This window comes from Electrophorus electricus, chromosome 26, assembly GCF_041902795.1.
Source record: "Electrophorus electricus isolate QZ-2024a chromosome 26, ASM4190279v1, whole genome shotgun sequence".
Taxonomy (NCBI): domain Eukaryota; kingdom Metazoa; phylum Chordata; class Actinopteri; order Gymnotiformes; family Gymnotidae; genus Electrophorus; species Electrophorus electricus.
In genome coordinates, this window is record NC_137522.1 from 3676068 (window position 1) to 3697366 (window position 21299).

General features: G+C 40.5%; 1 long non-coding RNA gene across 1 annotated transcript; it reads left to right on the plus strand.

Moving 5' to 3' along the window:
• Window positions 1–12025: 12025 nt before the first annotated feature.
• On the plus strand, window positions 12026–13929 carry LOC113575433 (uncharacterized). The gene is made up of 3 exons (XR_003410415.3): window positions 12026–12354; window positions 12560–12677; window positions 13864–13929. It is a non-coding gene; the product is annotated as an uncharacterized LOC113575433 (long non-coding RNA).
• Window positions 13930–21299: the final 7370 nt, after the last annotated feature.

Here is a 21299-nt window from a genome sequence, read left to right on the forward strand (position 1 = left end):
GTGAATGTGGTGTTAGGCGTATGTGCATGTGTGGTTGTGCAAGTGTGAGTGGTTCAGATTCCATTTCCCAATCTCAGGGAGAGTCCTGGCCAGCAGCCCAGCTTCTCTGCACAGACAGAGACCTTGAGTCTCGCTGCAGAGCGGAGAGCAGGTCTGCCTGCCTGGTCCTTCAACTATGTCTTGTTTAAAACACTTTCACAAGAGCCACAGGGCTGCAGCGAGTCAGTGTTTCCTGACACAGTGCCAGGTCTTGAGAGGAGATGAGGCACACAAATAGTGCACTTCTGCCTTCTGCTTCTCTGTGCCATGCTACAGGGGGCCTGCTTCATCTCCAAACACACAGAGAAACAATATGAACCTCTCAGGTTGAGGGGGAAAGCATAGAGAAAGAAGTTTGGGTTTCTAGAATTTGTGAGAATTTTTTCCAGTTTAGTTACACATGCAGTTAAGAACTTTCCTGGCACTGTAATCACACCTTTCATTTGCACGTGGTCAGTGTAAAATGCCTTGAGCGCCATCTTGCGATTGTTGAGTTACATATTCTCCTGAGAATGTAGGAATTCAGCAGTTGCCTCCCTGCACTGTGTGAGTCAGCAGAGGCTGATTACATAATAATGATGGATTGGATTGCTCCGATATATTTGGATTCACACTGAGCATTTTGAAATATATTTGTGTGATTTTGGCATGCATATGGAATTTCAGTTATTGCTGTGTTCCTAGGCTTTGACTCTATAGCAACATGGTTAGCTACCATATCTGCTTTCTTCAGAAAAAAAGTGGATCACGATCATGTTCATGATCATGTGACCCACCCTCAGTCCCCCAGTGATATGTTGAAACCTGTGGTTTGGTATAATTTGAAGCATTCACCTACTTTTTCTAAATTGGATGAGGCTAATGCATGATACATACTGCCAAATAAATGTAAAAATGGAATGATACAATCAATTATCTTAATACATTTCATGCATTATCTTTAGAGATTTGTTCAAATTTGAGCTGTGAAAGCGAACCCTTTATTGTATTTAATAATATAACTTGTTATTGTTAATCACATTAATGAATTTTATTAAGTCTTAAATATTTTATATCACAAAAAACATAAGCTACTTAACCATCTTCTTAGGGGTTTCGATTTATTCTACCCATCGAGTAGTTTTACCAAAAGTTACTGCACATGCCTCCATAGATTTTGTGGTATTTTTTGTTTTACTAGATATAGACTGTAAAGAGTGTAGGCCATTAGATTTCAGAAAGTAGCGCATCTTCCCTGAAATCTAGTCTGTGTTGAAGTGTTTATAAGAACAGCACAGGATTTTGGAATATATTAGTTAGTTATTGGTGTGTGTGGAAGTAATGTGTATTTAATTTGATTTTAAAAAACAAACAAACCCTGAAATATCCTGAAACATTTCTACAATGTGAAGCTGGGTCATGTGTTATAATTTTGGCAAAGGCTAGCATGTCACAGCCCACACTATTACACCTGTGTCTCTACTGCTTTGGTCAACCTCTCCCAAGCACCTCTTCCTCATACCTGCTCCCACCAAACACTCCTATAAATAGACCAGAACATTCCAGAACCACTCTGTGTGAAGAACTGCAGTAGCGCGGCTAAAGCATTCTTGCAGTTCATTTATGGGCCGGCCTCTTTTCATTTCCATGTGTTGCATTGTTTGTGCACTCAAGTGAACTGCCTATGCACTTGTGTCGTGAGCAACACAACACCATCTACAACAACAGCAAGAATGACAATAACAGCAGCGGCAGCTCGAAAAGATCAGATGGAATAAATTTAAATAAGGTCTAAATAGAGCCATGGGTGAGTCTGATTCCCACCATTTGAAAGATGGTGGAAATGAGACAGGAGGCCTTGCTTTGAGACTTTCACTTCCTGAGCCCATCCCAGTTGATCTGTCACCTGCAGCTGTGAGAATTCAGTCAGAAGTCAGAGCCAACGTAAGAGATATCACACAGACACTCTGACAGCAGAAGCTGCCTTTGAGCTCCTGGTGAGGAACCGAACTCTGGAAACTGAAATGAAATATCGAACTAAGCTTCTCTTTTACCTGTGCCTCGCCCTGCACTGTGAGTATCCGCATTCTTACTTATTTTGTGTTTAACCGTATTTAGAACTGTATATGGTTCTAGATCAAAGGTGGTGGTTTTATTTACTTAGAATTCTATTATATATTACTGTTTTTATGAATTTCTTGTAGTCTAGAATCCATTTTCAAAACAATCTATCTAATATTTTTACCTCACCATGGATCTACAGAAGCATTACTGTGTTTGTTCTTCTAGGCTTTTTATGGCCAACAATCACAAGCCTCTCAGTGAAACAGGGACAGAATGTTACTCTTACTTGTCCACTGAAGACCACCAGCAGTGTGAGCATGGTGACTTGGTATAAGCAGACCCCTGGAGAAGGTCCTCTCATGCTTCTGAGCTACAACATCTGCTATACCTCGCACGTGCACTATGGCAAAAACTTCAACTCAAAGAAATATGTGGTCAGAGGTGGCTGCAGACCTCGCCATCGCCTGCAGATTATCGATGCTGAGAAGAACGACACTGCGACTTATTACTGTGGATATTCAGAACTGAATGAAAACAATAAAATGCCTTAGACGCAAGTGTTCAGAAAATGGCAAGAAAATGCTCAGGTCAAAAAGGTCAAAGGGTGTGTGTGTGTGTGTGTGTGTGTGTGTGTGTGTGTGTGTGTGTGTGTGTGTGTGTGTGTGTCTGTGGGGGGGGTCATTATACTCATCTTCATTTGTATCATTTCAACACCAAGGCATAATATAAGTTTCACCTTCCTGTAGTGATTATAATACCCATATACACTTAGGAAACATTAATGTGTTGTTTAATATATGACCTAATTTACTTTGCTCTTGTGTCATTTTATTTTGATTTATTTTGCGTGCAAACAGAAAGTTTGCCCTAAGGAACAGATGTCTTGTAGTGTGGCAGCAGGAGCGTTTTTCCTCTAAACTCTTTGCAGAAGTAACTCTAGTTTACTCGAGCCATGGACGCATCTGGCTCAGCGACATTGCCAACGGCCCTTTCCTGTTGTTTTACAGCTCCCATCTGAACAACTGCCAAAAGTGTTTGTTCTTGATGCATAACTGTAACTTGCCTTTGGAAAACATGAATCAGATAGTTTAACTGGACATTCTGCTTTAGAATGCTCTCCAAAGAATAAAGAGGCTATTAAATTCCAGAGTGTTCAAACAGAAAATGTAATACAATAATGATCATAATAATGACTATTTTAGTTGTTGTTTATTATGTTTTATATAAATAGTTTTATCTCACACTCAGGGTCACATTATATTGGAATGACAGAGATGAAGTAAAGTCAAGGGAATAGAGGTGGACGCTCATTAGCATGATTTAAGATGCATATTCCAAAATTCTGGTAAATACATGTTTGTACACATTTTTAAAGATCATCTCTTGATGGAGAAACGTTATCAAAAATGAATTTGACAATATTTGGGAATATGCATCACAAATGATGCTGCAGTCACAAAAAAGGGAAATACAATCCCAAATACAACTATTTTTAAACATATCGGTTCATATGAGTGTAAGGGGTGGGGAGACATATAAGATCAGATCACCCCAAAGCACTTGGGATCTGTCCACTTAACCGTCGCTACGCACAGTGAACGCAGGAGGGTTGTGAGCGTACAAAGAGAATGAAGACACAGGCACTGATCTCAGGTCTCATTTGGCTGAGGTAAGGAAGCATTTCACTACCAGAATACCCATCCACATATTAAACAAGGTTCTGCATCCAGATATCTTAAAACATGTTTTGCAGCTTAAGCCATGGAAAGCCAGAACAGAAGAGGATTTTGTTTAGCCAAGGTGTTAAACTTGTAGTTAATGGTAAGACACATTTTAATTCATTATTTGACCTCTTGTGGAAATAATGGCATTTTTGTGCTTCTTAGTGCAACACACTTCATGTCTGCACATGCATTTTCAGACATTTTCAGGTTTGAACTTAAATGAGTATAAATCAATGAACAATCATAAAAAATTATATCACACAGCCAATGGTGTCAGAAGTGGAACTCCCAATGTGCAGATTTTATTACCGGTTGCTGGTCAGATGGAGACGTCCAAAGCAGCTATCCTTACATGTATTGTCCAAGGATTACACACCAAAGTAAAGGACATCACCTGGAAGATGAATGACGCCACGGCACTGCGTAGACACACTAGTTGTGAGGTCTTCCAAGAGTCCGATGGCACATTCACTGCTCTGGCATTTTACTTTGTACCAGTTCATAAGGGGACGAGTGACAGTGGCATCTTCAGGTGTGAGGTGAGTGAGAAAGGAATCACGTACTATGAAGAAGTACAGCTGTCTCACTGCGACCTCCCTGTAACTTTGTGATTTCTCAGCCAACTTTCAGAGCTACAGCACCATTTTGTCCATGCATTATGTGATATACTTCTAGGGATGTAACCCCAATATGGGTTGAATGAGAGACAAATGTGTAAAAAAAACCAAAAAAAACCAACTTTTTAATGTCATTTCTTTGGCCATCTGAGTGGGGCCATCTGAGGTTGTTGGGTGGGTGGGGAGGGGGGCTGGTTTTGCCTTGTAAATGGTCATTTCATGCTCATCCCTTCATGGAGAGCCATGCTAATGTAGGAGCAATATGTAAGGATGCTAGAAAAGGAAGACACAGGTTGAAGGAGGTGAAGCTTTAAAGAGACGCTCACATTTCTCTTCCACTACATCCTGTCATGATGCTGCATACCATTTTTTTCAGTGAACAACTTTAGCAAAGAAATACAAAAACGAGGCAAGGTATAATAAACAATTATAAATAAGTTGTGAATGTAAACAAGCTACTGTACACATCTGTACAGCAATAAAGATGTCATTACACGGCAAAACAAAGCAGAATAACATAAATTTGGTTCCTTCCTTCTGTTTATATATTTTTTTTCTCTTCCAATTTACAACAAATTTACATGTTAATAAGATGCATGAGGCAGTGTTTGTATTGTTCAATTAAACAAGTAGTTGTGCTGCAGCTAATGAATGGCCTTGTATTTTAGATTAACAATACCTGGCTAAAACCACAGGGGGGCGCACCGTGCATAGATAAAATAGCAGGGTAGCGTATTTCATGAAGTTGTGATACAAGTTCGTGTGGCGGACATAGCTCCATGCCAGATAAGAACCTGTTTGCATCCCAATGAAAGCTCTAAAACATGGAAGGAAATTACTGTTATATCCCAGTAGCACATTCTCTTTCTCACTACTACACACACACACACACACACACACACACACACATACACACACACACAAACACAGAGTTGACAAAGGTTCAGCTGGTGATGACATCTTTCTGATTAGAGTGTGTTACACACAGAATTTAAGGTAAATACACAAAAAAGTCTTCCTGAAACTTCTTGAAATTTAAAATCATAAAGGTCTTTGGATTGGAAGTAAAGAATAAAAATTATTTACAATAAATCAGTCCATGCTGTTCTAGGAATTTAAACTGGAATGTAGACTTTTGTAGACTGTAGACTGGTCCCACATCTGAACATAAACTGAGAGCTGCACGGATAACAGCGTATTTAACCCACTAACTAGGCAGCAGCCATATCTGGACATTTCTCAAAATGCTATGACTAAAAAGAGACTGAATATAGTATGTAAGCCTATGTCTAATTATGAGCCATGTTGATTGCATAACTCGTGTATAATCAGCAAGTTCCCAGCTCCATCACTGCTTCTTGGCTGTAACAGCATGTTCCTTTACAAAAGTCAACACTAGTAAGAGCATGCATAACATTGCTCTTGAACAAACTGAGGCAGAGGTTAACGTGTACACCAAAGCATTTGTGTTACATGTGTACATAAGAAGGACAATAGTTCTGTGCTTCAGTCTGCTAGGGTTGGGAAGAGCTGAACTGCTGGGAAGAGTTAACCTTGGGTTGGGTTTGAACGAATGGTCTTTGGTGTTGTTGGGGAAGATTAGTGGGGGGGGAAAAAACTGTTAGCAAAAAATGTTCATAAAACATTTTTTAAATATTAATTTTTTTTAAACATATCCAAGAAATCACATTTCAAGTCATTATCACAAAAATACTAGTATACATCTCATTTACCACAATAGGATTTTAAATCAAATTTGTTCGATTTATTTGGAGTACTGTAGACCAGAGACCACATAAAAAATATAGAAAATCGTTGAATGATTATCAAAGACTGGTAAACTGGACTGCTATATCCAAGCTTAGCCAAGATACTTGCATGTCAAGCATTACAAATTCAGTCAGGTTAAAAGACTAAATTCCTGTTCTTTTATTAAAACAAAAAATAATTCAGGCAGTCCATCATCTTCATTAGCAGAATCTAACATTGGTTTCCTCCTTGATTTCTTCAGGTTCAGTGTAGCATATTTATATGTAGTTATATTTAATCTGAACCATATATAGTTCGGATATGAAAAAATGAGTCTTGTAACACTGAATTGTGTTTATGTGTGAGAAAATACATTTTCCAAAAAACAGCCAATCTCTGAAAGGTGTAGTTCCTGTATGAAACTAGCTGAACTAGATGGTGATGTAGGGTTAAAGTTTTACTTGTGCGTGTGTGTGTGTGTGTGTGTGTGAGAGAGAGAGAGAGAGAGAGAGAGAGAGTGAGAGAGAGAGAGAGAGTAAGCAACTGAATGAGAATTCTTATTGTGTATCTTCTTATAGTCCAGTATTTTCTATGGCCAGTCAAATCTGAACACCACAGATGTAAAAAACAAAATTGAACAAAGTTATCTATCAAACCCGTTAATTTTATATGTTCTGATACATAGCCTGAACATTTGCTTTATGCCAGTCAAATGAAAGAAACCACAAAGGAAAATAGAAAATGTATCGAATTTGACCAAAACATGTGAGAGGACAGGCAAAGGGGAAGGAACTCTGAGATGACTGAACGGGAATAGCCTGGCAGGACAAGCGTGCCTCTTCAACCGGCTCACACGTGCTGGCCTTCTCGTCATACATGCCTCGGAGATTAAAAGCAGTTGGGTTGCTTTTCATCAAAGACTAGGCCTGTCTTGAGGGCAGACAGATTCTAAACATGTTTCCATCCTTGACAAGAAGCCTTTCTCAACACAGGGATGAACAAGGTCTTCACGTATCAGTGCAGACGATGGACAGAGTGGCATTTGGTATACTGCCACTTGGCATGCATTATACAATGATGACTATCATCACCTGTGTTTTCATCACAAGAATCCCCAAACATCTGTAAATAATACAGATTTAACCCATACAAATTCCCTTATGATATTCACATCTGACAAGGTCATTTTAATAGTGGAAAACATGGAAGTTGGTTCAAGGCACAGATACCTGTCATACCCGCAGGACAGAGAGGAGAGAAGAGGTTTTTTATCAGAATTTCAGCTATAAACAGGTATAAAATAATAAAATAAATGAAATAAAATAATGTTCCTCTAGGAAGAACATAAGTGTAAACAATAAATATGAAATACAAACACCACAAAGGACAACAGTGCACAACACCGAGTGGATGGATGTGCAAAGGATGTACCATATTGTGATATTTCTACAGATACGCTTACAGCATAGAGCAGTCACTGGGATAACTGCCAGTACACTAATTTAAGAATACAGTATTTTTTAAATGGATACAGTATTTGTTAAATGGATACAGTATTTGTTAAATGGATATTTGCAGCCTCCCACCTGCCTCCTGAAGACTACAGTCCCCATAATTCTCCTGTGTGTTCCCAATCCCCAGTCTATCAATTTCACATGTATCTAGTTATCTCTGTACTTAAACCCCTCTGTTGTTATCATAGTGTTTCCAAGCCAGGCTTTGCTGGCTTTATCTGTTGCACTGATTTTCATTTTATGATTGGATACTCCTGTTTGCCTCTTTTTCCTGGGCTCAGCCTGTTTAATCTGCCTGTTTCTGATAAGATGTCTGATATGCCTGTTTTTGAAACTTGCCTGTTTTGGACTTTTTGACACTGCTTTTCGATTGCCACTTATTAAGTTTTATTAAGCCTACTTATGTTTACCTTGGACTGTTTGCACTTGTGTAGCATGTTGTCTGTTGCACTGTTGTTTTGTGTTGCACCATGGTCCTGGAGGAACATTGTCTCGTTTTTGTTGTGTACTTGTATATAGCTGAAATGACAATAAAATCTCTTTGAACTTTGAACTTTGAGGTCAACTCCTCTTCCACCTACCAAACCTGACGACATTAGCCGCTGTTGGATTTGGGGGCGAGACTCGCACAATTGATGAAACATTATAAAGTGTGCAACTTCTTTTGAAAGTCACATAATTACACTAATGCTTACTATGTGTTTCCTCCACATACAAGAAATGACAGACATAAGTGCTGCAAAAGTATGTGGTAATATTGCTTTATCTGAAATTCATTTTCAAGTGTTTTCATGTTCATTCACAATAAAAAATCTGATCATATATAAGGACAGTTATAGGACAGCAGATATTGAAGAATGTTATCACACCTTCTTACAATTAAAGCTGGAAAAAACTTCATAGATCCTATGTAGTATTGTAAAATTTGAAAAAAGTCAAATTAATAATACATTTTTAATCAAGTATAAACATTCACCATGTACTAAATCTACCACAAATCACTATAGTTACAGGATATGTTTCCATGCCATTTGCCATAGTGATGAAAAAACAGTAAAAAAAAATAAAATAAAATAAAATAAAATAAATTTTAAAATATTTTATTTAAAAATTAAAAAAAAAAATGGGATGGTGTGTATTCCTGGGAGAATGTGTATTCCTGGGAGGGTGTGTATTCCTCTTCAGCAAACATGGAGGCCTTTGCTGAACAGTGGGACATTGCTGTTCTCTTCTTTCCTTCTCGGAGAGAGCTGGCCTAGAGATCTGAGACTGGGAGATGCTGTTTATGTGTGTGAGTTTAAGCTTTGGCCTTGTCTCGCATGCTCTCCTTCCATCCCTGCAGACAGAATGGTGACTAATGCTGGCTGCCTTCCAGCCCACTATTTACATGTCTGCACTGGGAGAACAGGAACCGGTCTGGACCGGCGGATACTGACTTGCGGGGCTATTCCAGAAGCTTGCTATCTCTTTCACCCCCTCCCTCCCTCCCTCTCTCTCTTGCTCTCACTCTCTCGGATTCTTTCTCTCTCTCTGTGCCTGTACTCTGACTCAGACCGGGGAACTACATGAACTTTCCTCAAGAACCCTGACCATTTCTGTCTCCTGGCAGTAGCTCTGGGTACACGTTCCTGTGAAGTGAAAGGGATCCCCATGTCATCCTGTAGTCGAATCCTCTAAAGTCCACAACAGGGGGCTGGGCTGCCCATCTGCCTACATGTTGAAGAGGAAAAAGCAATACGGTGTCGGGATATCAGACTGGGGTCCTACTCATACACGGAAAACAAACTTGTACACTTTCCTGCCAAGCCTAGGGATAGGGAGGGTGTGAAGCTGGAACATGCCTCAGACAGATTCCTGTCAAAGAGTGGACCATCTTCGATCACTGACATCTAGCCATCTTTCAGCAGAATGTTTTTTTTCTTAGATTCAATGAGTGTCTGTTTGATCACGCAGTAGGGCTACGCTCTAATGAACCTACTGATGCATTGTTCTCCGTTCCCACAGGCTGTAGGTTTAACGGGCCCCTCCCCCATGACTTAGACTTCACTTACCAGCTTTTCCTGACTGTGCAGCATGCCACACAAAACCTGTCAACAGTTCTCAAATGAACTGAAATAGACTGTGGCGAATCATTATGCTGTATGGCAGGCATACCCAATGTTGTGCCTTGCCGTCTGCCCACCTGGTCAAGTATGTGCCCACATGGCGAGGGCTTAGACAGAGGTGGGATTTAAGCTCGGCAGGGTCGCAGGGTTACAGGAGCAGGATTGGACACTGATGACTATAAGCTTTATATTCTACACGGCTTACTCCAGGTCTGTCAAAATTTCAAGTTGTTGATGTTAGTCAATGTTATGCACGCTTTTATTTAGACCTCCAGGGTCTGTATGTACTGTATGCTTCACTTTAACTGACTTTTAAAAGCTTCTCCAGAGTTCATAAAACACAAGTCTCAGATTTCATTTTATTTATGACTAATTCAAAATCATTGAGTAATGGACTACAATGTTGTCCTGTCCTCATCTGTTGTTTTCACTTGGGCATAAAGTGAACAACACTGTTGCTCCCTTAGAGCTTGAGCTTTGGCAGAGGGGCCAAATGTCATGACCTCTGACCTCTCTTCATAAGTCAAGAAAGCACTTCCAGGTGCAGAGGTCATTCCTTGCCCCCTTTCCCAACCATTCATCCAATAAGCAGCTCAAGTTCGAATGGCTGACAAGTCTGATTCACACATTCCATGACTGACATGTCTGATACACATGTTCCATGACTGACAAGTCTGATTCACGCGTTCCATAACCTCTGACCAAGGTTAGGAAGTTCGACAACTAAGCTGAAATGCTGGCAGAAGCATTTATGTTGTAAAAGCAAAGAGACTATTAGTCTATCTAGTAAAATTAGTTCCCTCTGCAGGCAAGCTTTGGCTTGTGATTCCTCTTTTTCCACTCCAAACAGCTGATTCAAGAAGCAATGAATTTTCCCTAAAAACTCCAAAGTTTGAAATTCACTCATTAAGTTAATGGTGAAGATTTGTTCACAGCTGCAGGTTTAAACAACTGATGGGAGGCTGCATTCAAGGGTCTCTCACGCCAGTATCTTCTTCCACTTGTACCTTTACACAGTGCAAAACAGAGTTCCAGCCCAAAACAGATAGTTCCTCACGTTCCCCACGTTCCAGGCCCACCCTTTTTCCTGCGTCGTTTGCTGTTTTCAGGATGAACACCCCCGGAGTCCCTGAACGACCGTCCATATTTTTCTTGGAAGAACTTCTGCAGAACAGCTGTGCGAGGGCTCTTGCCAAGACAATCCTCCACAAGCCCCCTATTCACACAGCACACACGTAGTGTAGGGTGGAAAGCCAACGCAAACACAGCAAGACAACAGTGGCAGTGAGACAGAGAGGGTACACCAATTCCAGCAGAGGTTGTGTGCTTCCAGAGGACAGATAAACTCTGCCTGATGACCCCTGCCTGACGACCCCTGCCTGACGACCCCTGCCTGATTAGGGGCGTCATGTTTCCTTGCTGAGAGCTTCATTTTCTTTCCCTTGCTCTGGGGCTCTGAGGTTCTGAGAGCTGTGTGTGTGTGTGTGTGTGTGTGAGTGTGTGTGTGTGTGTGTGTGTGTGTGTGTGTGTGTGTGAGTGTGTGTGTGTGTGTGTGTGTGTGTGTGAGTGTGTGTGTGTGGGGGGGGGGGGTCCAATAAAGAGTGCTTAAAAGGAGTTTATTACTTAGCTAGGAAGCACAAACAAGTTTGCATATAAAACATTTCAGCAGCCTAACACAATAACAAAAGCCTAGGCTTTGTATATAACAAAGAATAGTGCTCTCTAGACATGTCTCTCTACATTTCTTATGTTCTCTAAACCCTTCACCACCTACTGACAGATCTTATGACTTTGTTATGTAACTTGGTCATATGCTTTTTTGGGTCATATGTTTTGTGCTGAATTCAACAGTATCATACGCAAGGCAAATATGTTCATCTTTCATTTAGATTAGTTTGTTTTTCCATAGACAGTCTGCTATACTACCCCATGCCATGGGCCTTGAACAACTATATATGTATTTGTTTTCATCAGATAAATTTAACCAATCTATGGAAGTCATCGTGTGTCTGTGCCCTTTGGCAGAGGAGAAAACAGTATGAACAGTGTCGGATCTCCTCAAGAACAATACATTGCCTCTCTGTATCTTCCAAAATGTGCAAAAACTGTTAGTGTGGCGATCTTGTTCCTAGAGAATAGGTGCATGATAGGTGAGCAAGTAAGCTGTCCCAACATCCTGCCATCTCATTGTCTTGCGGTCTCCACCACCCCGCCGTCACCTCCTCACTCGGCCCTGGCATTGCGCCAGTTGAGAAGCAGCGCAAACCGGAGTGAGCCAGTCCCACCCTCGCAAGCCCAACACACTCACCCACATGTGGTCCCACTCCCCCTCTTAAACCACTCTCATTTTTTTTCTCCTCGCATCTCACAGCTTAGGCCTTCTCGCTCGCCCTGGTCTTCACTCTCTCCACTACGCCTGCTCCAGCTTTGGTGCGACTTTTCTACCCTTTTTTATGGTGAAATCTGAAGGACGGGAAAACTTTTGCGCGCAGTGTGTAGCGTTACTGCGACACTGGAAATGACGCATGGAAAACCTCGACTCCGGTTTCAATTTCCCACCATGGTAATGTACAAACGGAAGCCTTCCGAGTGCACGCTTTCTCAACGTTACCCTAAAACACCACTCTGGCTTTCGAGCCGATATATACCCTGCCTGCTCCACTTTGAACAGAGGTATGCACGTTCACAAGCACAAGTAGCCGACAGAAAGCATTTGGTATTAATGCATTCTGTTGTTTTTCCACTTCTCCATGTCCGAACTGTTAAAGCCAGGGGGCTTGAGTTGAACAGTGGAGCGTAGAGTCAAACACATGCTTCCAAGCAGTTCCACTATGCGAAAGCATTCATCAACCATTTCTGAGAAACATAATGGAGCAACACTTCACGGTAAGGCCAAGCTCCAAACACAAAAACAACTGTTTCGTATGCGTTTTAAAAAGACTCATAGCTCAAGACAAGTTGTTTGTCTCAAAAGGAGCTCTAGCGGTCAGTGTAACACCATCAGTGCTGTGAACAGAACAGCAAACATACTCAAGCATGTGGACTGTATTTAGATTTGATCTATCACATATCACCAAGCACAGTCCAGGAACTTAGTCACCTTGTTTACTAAAATTCAAGATCAGAGATGGTATAAACATGCTTTCAGAGATGCTATTTTCGTAATTGATGCTTGCCTCCCCCCCTTCATGTTCCACAGTTAGGTCATGCCACAGCTAATGGACCTTAAAATATCGTCTGCTCCAGTCACTGGCGACTGGAGTAACTTGTGTCTGCAGCTCATTGTGTTATCCCCTTCCAGGTTCAGTTTGGCACAGTATCGATGTACCTGATGTACTGCCCTATATGAATGCAGCGGTCTCACTGCCATTCACATTGCCCTATTCAGAATGTAAATGTGAGTCTGTTGTATGAGGCATTAGAAAACCAGCATAAATTATACTTTAAACCAGCCAATGTGGGTTAGGTGTAATACGATGAATCCGAAATTAATGTCGGCGCCGACCAGCATTGTTTGTTATCAACTGGGCTGACATCACTAGAGCATGACAGCAAACAAGGGCGACATTGTGTCTGGATTATCATCAATTCTGCACATCACTGGGGCAAACACCACTGGAACTAAGAGTCATTTTAGAACTTAGAGAGGTGCTGCTAGTACTCCAGTACTCTCGGTGTAATCTGCACTAGAGCAGAGGAAACAATTATTGAGTGTTCTCCTGCGGAAAATAGTTTGACAACAAAGGACTTTGTCTGACTTTCTCTCGCACGCACAAATTAGGCATTTCACTCCATTTCCTGCCTCCCAAAAACATATTCAATCTGATATAAGCACTCTTGCTAAGGACCCTTGTTTTTCTCTGGTTGGTCAGAATAAGTAGCTTAGTTATTGTCTGCTTCTCTTTTCTCCTAGACAAACCCTTTGACTGGGGGGTGGGGCTTACAAATTGTCTTCGGAGTAGGAGGTGGCAAACACTAACCCCTCCCCCCAAACAGAGAGACATACATTTGACCTGCTTCTGCCCCTGCAGCTGTGATGTAATGCGAATATCTTCTCCCTGTCTCTCCACAGCCCTGTGTAACAGCACTAAATCAGAGGAACTGGTCAGTCCTCGTGTTCACCTGTACACTGTGTTCATTTCACAGTCATGTTCATTGACGTTTCAGCAGAAGGAGACACGTGTTGTTCCTTGTGCTCTGCTGAACATGGCATGTGCAGTGGTAAACCCCAAACTGATCTTGAGAGCTGATATCATGTGGTTGTCTCCATCCTAAACAGGAAAAAAGGCAGGCTGAGGATAAAACCATCTGATGGAAGCTAGAGATAATCTTAATGAGAAGCATGTCACAGTGAGGTTTGAACAGATTTGGTTTGCGTAATTAAAGTTGCCTTGTTCCATTTACAAAGCGTTTGTCTTAGGATATAATAAGCATTATTATTCTTAGAATAGCCCCTAGAGGTGCTCCTGTAGCTCATGGTAGCTGACAGTGTGCAAACATTATGTATCAACAGTAATTTAATTTGTGGTGTACAAATGGCATATTTGCTAGACCTACTTTCATCAATAATCCCAGTGCATATGAATAAAAATGCTTTAGTGCCCCAAGCAGGCTCTGCAAGACGTTTTACTGATAAGCAGTGTTAAAGCACAACAGAAATGCATGCAGACAACCTGTTAACCACATAGCTTTTAAATGACTGTGGTTGTCAGTTTAAAAGGCCTATGATGTCAGCAGTGTTTACTTTCAGACTTGAAAGAAGTCTGGGACAAAAAAAAAGGAAATTCACACTGCAACCTGATTGGCTTGCAGTTGTTCTGTTCTCTCCTGACACATGCCTGGAGACAGGCAAGCCAATGAGAGAAGGCGGCGGGTGGGGCCTGTGCGCTGCACTTTAGTGGAGGTCTGGTTTCCTGAAAAACCACAGTGCTACTCCGGATGTCTAAAGTCACATCGAGTACTTTTGTGCACAAGGCCAGCTGCATGCTTCTTTGTGCAAGGTCTGAGGCACAAATCTTAACTCCTCTTCTATCTGCCTTTATGCCCACCCAGTCTTGTGTCTTGTGGGTGTCACAAGTCAAACTGTACTTGAATTTTTTTGGCTATCCTTCTTGTCAGCTGGATGAACACACTCACCCACTGTGAGCTGACCTTAGCAACCACAGCTGTTCTGACAGCCACAAGTCAAGTCAGTGCACACCAGTGTTCATAAACAAACACCACTGTACATAAACACCAGCATGCCCCCAAAGCATATGCTTTCCCAGTAGCTTTAAAAATTGGCTTATGATGAAAAAAAATACATCAATATAGAATTAGTTTGTTTGTCCATTGCTTGCTCCATGCTTGTCTTTCAGCTGGCCTGACATTAGAAGGGGCAGTGTCTTTCTTTGGATTTGACCCCTGGTCTTTCGCACGACGCTTATGTTTTTGAGACATGGCACAATCAAGGCTTTGTGTTCCTAGTGTTTTTTGGCGAGACGTTCTTCCTCTGTGCGGACCTAGGTGGTGACCTCCCCCCACCTTGCTTGGTTTTCTCAACAGTTCAACTAGTTTATCAGATACCAGCTACCTACTGTCCCTGCCCACCATCTCAGTAAGAGTGCTGATAAGATGTGTGCAGGGCTGGGCCCTTATCTGGCCCTCAGTGCTGAAAGCCAAGGCCTGCCAGTGGTTACAATGAGCACTGCCTGCTTGATAATATCCTGTTGAAATGACAAATTGTGGTTTTAGCATTGAGCTGATGGGTCAACAATATTTGAGGTATATATCAAATGATGAATCGAGGGCATGTGTGCAAAACTAAATGGGAAATAAGGATATTAGGGAAGTATTTAAGGGGAATTATAAACAGAATCTACCCTTAAACCTTTGCTAGATACCATGGCAGAGTCCTGTGATTCCCAAGATAAAATGTCATATTATACTAGTCATTTTAAATTACATTCCCTTTCCTCCTGTGTCAAACAGTGGTTTGAACTGTTGCAGATATGACTATAATATGTAGGCCCATTTAATGAGGGCAGCTAGTAATATCACTGTGTTTCTAGCTGGAAAGCACCTGTGTGTTGGGTATTGGCTCAGAGTAATGATGACAAAATGCAGTAAGTGAGATTTTTGCAACTGCATGGTGCAACACGGCTGTAATACCATGATTGGCTCTGCTGGCAGGCAAAACCTAAACAATGTAGATGGGATGCATAGATAACAACATCAAAGGCTGGCACACGAAGAGTGTATGCTTCATGATCTCCCACCCATCGTACAGCTTGAGCTATAGGCTGCTGTGTTTAGATTGTTTTTATGCCTTCAGAAGTGCAATTATTGATAGTAACTTGTCTTGTTCTCCTCACAGTTGTGTCCTGTTTCCAGTGGCCTCTGTCATGAGTGACCTGTTTTGAAAAGATTCTTGACAACATCGGTGTTTTTGTGTGCGTGTGAGTGATTACATAAATAGCATTTACAGTTTAAATGTTGCATATATATATATATATATATATATATATATATATATATATATATATATATATATATATATATATATATATATATATATATATATATATAAGTATTTTGTTAATTTGTCAAAACTAGGATACTCATGAAATAAGTTAATAATGGTTGATAGAAGGTGACTGGTACAGTCAGTTAACTGGCTTCAGAGTACCTGAATGATGCCAGTGATGCCGATAGTGGTAGATAACAATTTATAATTGGTTGTAACATGTGGCAAGACTGTTTAATGTGGCAATGGAGAGGCTGTAGGTTGAGCTAATGAAATGATCATTCTATGAATCACTGAAACACAAACACACAGGTGAGCTCCATTTAGATGCTCAATTTGTTATTTGTTTGTAACTTATTCAAACAAGCAGATCCTTGATTTTAGACAGAACTCTAGTCAACTGTGATTGTAAATCTATCAATAACTTTACCCTCTCAACTGCTGCCCACAGTTATTCTAAAGTGTGTTTTCCGTAAACTAACACCCTCCTCCAGAGGCATGCATGCCATCAGAACATTCCTCTGGTCATGAAAACATGAAAATCGCAATTTTCTTCACGGCCGATGAGGATAAGCGTGACACAGGGACAACATAGGGACGTTCAGGGAGAACGGTGCAGATGGTGCAGCAATTGTCTCATGCACCCAGGTGTTAGCGGGAAATGACCGAGCTGTTCTGCTCGGTGACCTCTATTCGGTGAGGCCAGCGTTCTCAGAAATGGCAGTTTGCTGCGACCATGGCTAACTGTGCTGCTGGATTCCCTGGAAAGTAGTCGCTCCAGGAAACTGCACAGGATCACACACTCGCTCTACATTTCTGCCTTTTGGCAACATAAGGGACACCTCTGTTATTTGGTTCAGATGATTTCCTTTCAGGTAAAATACAACATAGCTACAGAGTAGCTGGCTTTTACACCCTCTTGTACACAAACACTTCTAAACAAAAGCACTCAGCAACTATACCATATAGACTAAACATTATATTGTACAATATGTGTTCTGATATATACACATTCAGTCATAATTGTAAGTCGCTTTGGATAAAAGCACCAGCTAAATGAACCTGTCTTATGCATGATATACTGACACCATGCTTCACTGACAATAACAGTTGGTATTTTACATTATATACACTGGCACATTCAGGTTGCATTTCCTCAAGTCTAGGAACATATGTGTTGGAAGCAGAACATCACTAGTTTTGGTGTTTTGTGTCCATAATCTGATCCAAAATCAGTATTTTTCTGAAAGCCTTTGTGAATATTACTCTTCTTTCACTGCAATAGTTTACACACACACTCACCCACAGACACACAGACACACACACAGACATGTACACATGTACGCACACATAAATACACACACACATACACACACACACACACACACACACACACACAGACACACACAAAGACATGTACACATGCATGCACACATAAATACACACACACACACACACACACACACAGACATGTACACATGCACGCACACATAAATACACACACACATACACAGTGCCCTTTTTTACCCTTTTGTAAGCATGACCCCAATGTACAATTCCTCCTCATCTTCTCATGAGCCCTCAACAAATGAGGCAATGTGTTGATTTCCAGCTGTCTTTCAGTAAATATGCACAGGGAAACTGCATGCTGTTTGCAAAGTGTGGATATGCAGGGGACCAACTTTGCAGGAGCAACTTTGTTGAGAACTGGACAGGGGTAACCAAACATGCTGTTTCCATAAGAAAACAGTTTGACCTAACAAGTGGTCAGTCTGCAGCTGTGACAATGCTGCTCTCAGTGGCCATGCACTATCCAGCATAAGATAAGAGAAAATGCGTAAAATGCCTTCCCTGTTCCCTGTTGTCAACAGACGAAATCACACAAAGCACGAACATTAAGTAACAAAGCCAATGATTTGGGCTACAGGCTGATCTGGGCCACAGGCTGTCCTGATTAACACTACTGCAATATAGCCCCTTCATGTTCTTTCATGTTTTGAAAATCATATGTTAAGCAGGGCCCTCCAGTATTGATTACTGTATAGAAACTAAAAGCTGGTTGTAGCCTTTACTGTGGTATCAGATGATGACAAAAGGATCATGGGATTGGTTGTCTCCTGACCCAGATACGCGCTCACTCAATCACCATCTTATTTTTAGGGAGAATAGCACTAACTAACCTGATAGACCTTATATATAGAAACAGTGCCCAGGCATCTATTATGTAAACTTTTGGGGGGGCATTTGTCTAATTCTAAGTTAAGCCATTCTCTTTGATTTAAAAAGATTTTCAGTGAAGAATGTTACAGAACAAGCCAGAGTTAAACTGCTGACTAACAACCAGCACTTCTACGAAAAAGCTACAAAACCTCTGCAGTTCTGCTTTGGTCTGGTAACTGCAACAAAATGTTTGCTCCTCCTCCTACTATTCCTGTCCTGGTCTCCTTCAAATTCCTTGTCAACATTCTTAATCTTATTGACAGTTTCTACAGGAGTGTTTACATCTGCTGCATCCCCTTGCCTGCCTCTGTTTACTTGTACATACTGTCTGATGTGAGCAGGCCAGAGATCACTGGATTCCCTGAGGGCATCATGAAATGATAAGGGGGGGATTCCCATCCTTCGCCATCTTCTTTTAATATAATTTTGCTCTGTTTCTAACTTGATGCGATTTATACCACATATCTGAAAATTATTTGGGGTAAGATTATTGACTAGAGAAAAGACATTTTGGAAAAAATTTACAAACATGTAAATGAATGGTCATGTGACTGTGACTAATTAAGGCAATTCACACACATTTTTTTTCTATGACTCTGATGTGGTGACAGATCATGGATATATAAATCTTGGATTTAACTGGTGATAAACGCCGACTTTTGTCCTGATTTGTTTTCTGATCAAAATTTCCTAGTGAAGAAATTAGTCCATAGAGCATCCATAGAAATAAAACATTTTAAAGAATATTATAGGTAAGGAACTTTGACCTATTCTGTCTTAAAAGCATCTCTGTGTGTGTGGTAATCAGCATTTTGGAACACTGATGTTCATGTGAAAATGATGACATTTGGCTAAGCAACCAAAAATGATGACAGAGTAAATTGAAACCCTATAGGTTTCGCTTGTAGTCAGGCTTACACAGCATTTGACAGCTCAGTTTAGGTGCACCAGAGCAGCATGCCAAGAAAGGTTACATAATGAGTAGATTAGAATTAATAATAATAATAATAATAATAATTAGAATTAATAATAATAATAATAATAATTATTATTATTATTATTATTATTAATAAATAACAATCAAATGGAACAATAACACCCATATTTCATGGAATGCCCCCTCCTAATAATCTAAGATGTGATATTGTTCTGCTGGCATACACTAAGTGAATGCTTTTTGCTCTTGAACCCAACATCAATTCTCAGATCAATAATCTATAACTATAATGACAAATGCCGAGTTGTTTGCACACATGGTTGCATATTGTATTAGGTGATTAAATTTTAAGTTTAACTGGAGAAAAGCATTATTTTTCTGTGAGTAAAGTTTCCTGAAATAGTCAGATGAGTCTGTGAACCAAAGTGAAATGCTGTGAAAGGGAAAAATATATATATATATATATATATATATATATATATATATATATATATATATATATATATATATATATAAATAAATTATATATTCTTATTTTTTACACAATTGCAGAAATATATATTTCTGTCTACCTTGCCACCAGAGCAATTGTGCAATGTCATTTCCAAACTAGACTGGCTTTGCAGTTTTATTGTAAGTTTTCCTGCCTGTGAAGATATGTGCTAATCTCTTTTTTGTTCGACGTAAACACATTCCCTGAACGGGACAGATAGAACAAGGAGAGAAAGAAATGCGCTAGCACTTTGACTCCAAAATAGCCTTAAAACATTTTTTTATGTTTTCCTTCAAGGTTTCTGTAAATTCCTCTTCAGGTCCTTCATACATTCATCTCAATATTTAGGCATAATTTCACAGCTCCTTCCGAGACCTGGCGCATGGCCAAAATTGGAGTGACGGTGACAAAACCACGTGTGGCGTGAAGGGGTGGGGGGACACGTGGTGTGAGCAACACGTACACGCTTTTGACGCATTTAACGGTTCTGCAGCATATTAGCACGGAGTGTCCATGTATGCGCTTGTAATACTATTTATGAATCCCTTTGCTGAAAACTATTGAAACTATTCTGTTTTCCTTTTATGTAACCATTTATATCACATCTACAGAAACCAATAAATACATCTGGGCATTGTAGATTATCGTATTACCCAACCTTAAAGGGTACATTTACGGTTGAATTGCAAAGCCTAAGTGAATTAATTGGAATGCACAGTTCTCGTCACATAAGTGGCAAATGCGTGATGTATCACGTCAGTGAGTTAAGTCTTCGGATGGGAACGATTTTGGATTAACACAGAGGAGACCAGAGGAGACAAAGCACTCCAACTGTCCAAAAATGTAAAACAGCCTGACATCCACTATAAGCCAGTGGCGTGGAGGACGCTGCTCACACCACCCAACTTAACACATTTTATGAGTAGTGTGAGCAGGAATTATCGGGTGGAACACTTACACCTCCCTGCCACAACAACCCCCCAGCAAATGATTATGCCTACACCTCAGTTGAGCACAAAACTATGCATATGCTATAACCTGTTCAGTTCAGAATCTGATAAAGCAAGTTTATGCATTATACATTCCAAGTTGCTGTTTTCGAGTGGGAGTATCCTGAAGAATTTGGGATCATTGGAGATGCCTTAACTTACAGAGGAATCTCTTGATGTAACCAATAATTTCCCAGGTTTTCTATGAGCCAGAATTCACCATTAGGTAATACCCCCTGAAAGTCACAAAACCGTTTAAGGAAACCTTATTTTTCCTGGGAAGCGCTAGGAGGGAAATTACTGCATATTTGGATTCACACGATACAGTAACCTCGTACAAACTGCATTTTTTAAATAGACAAGT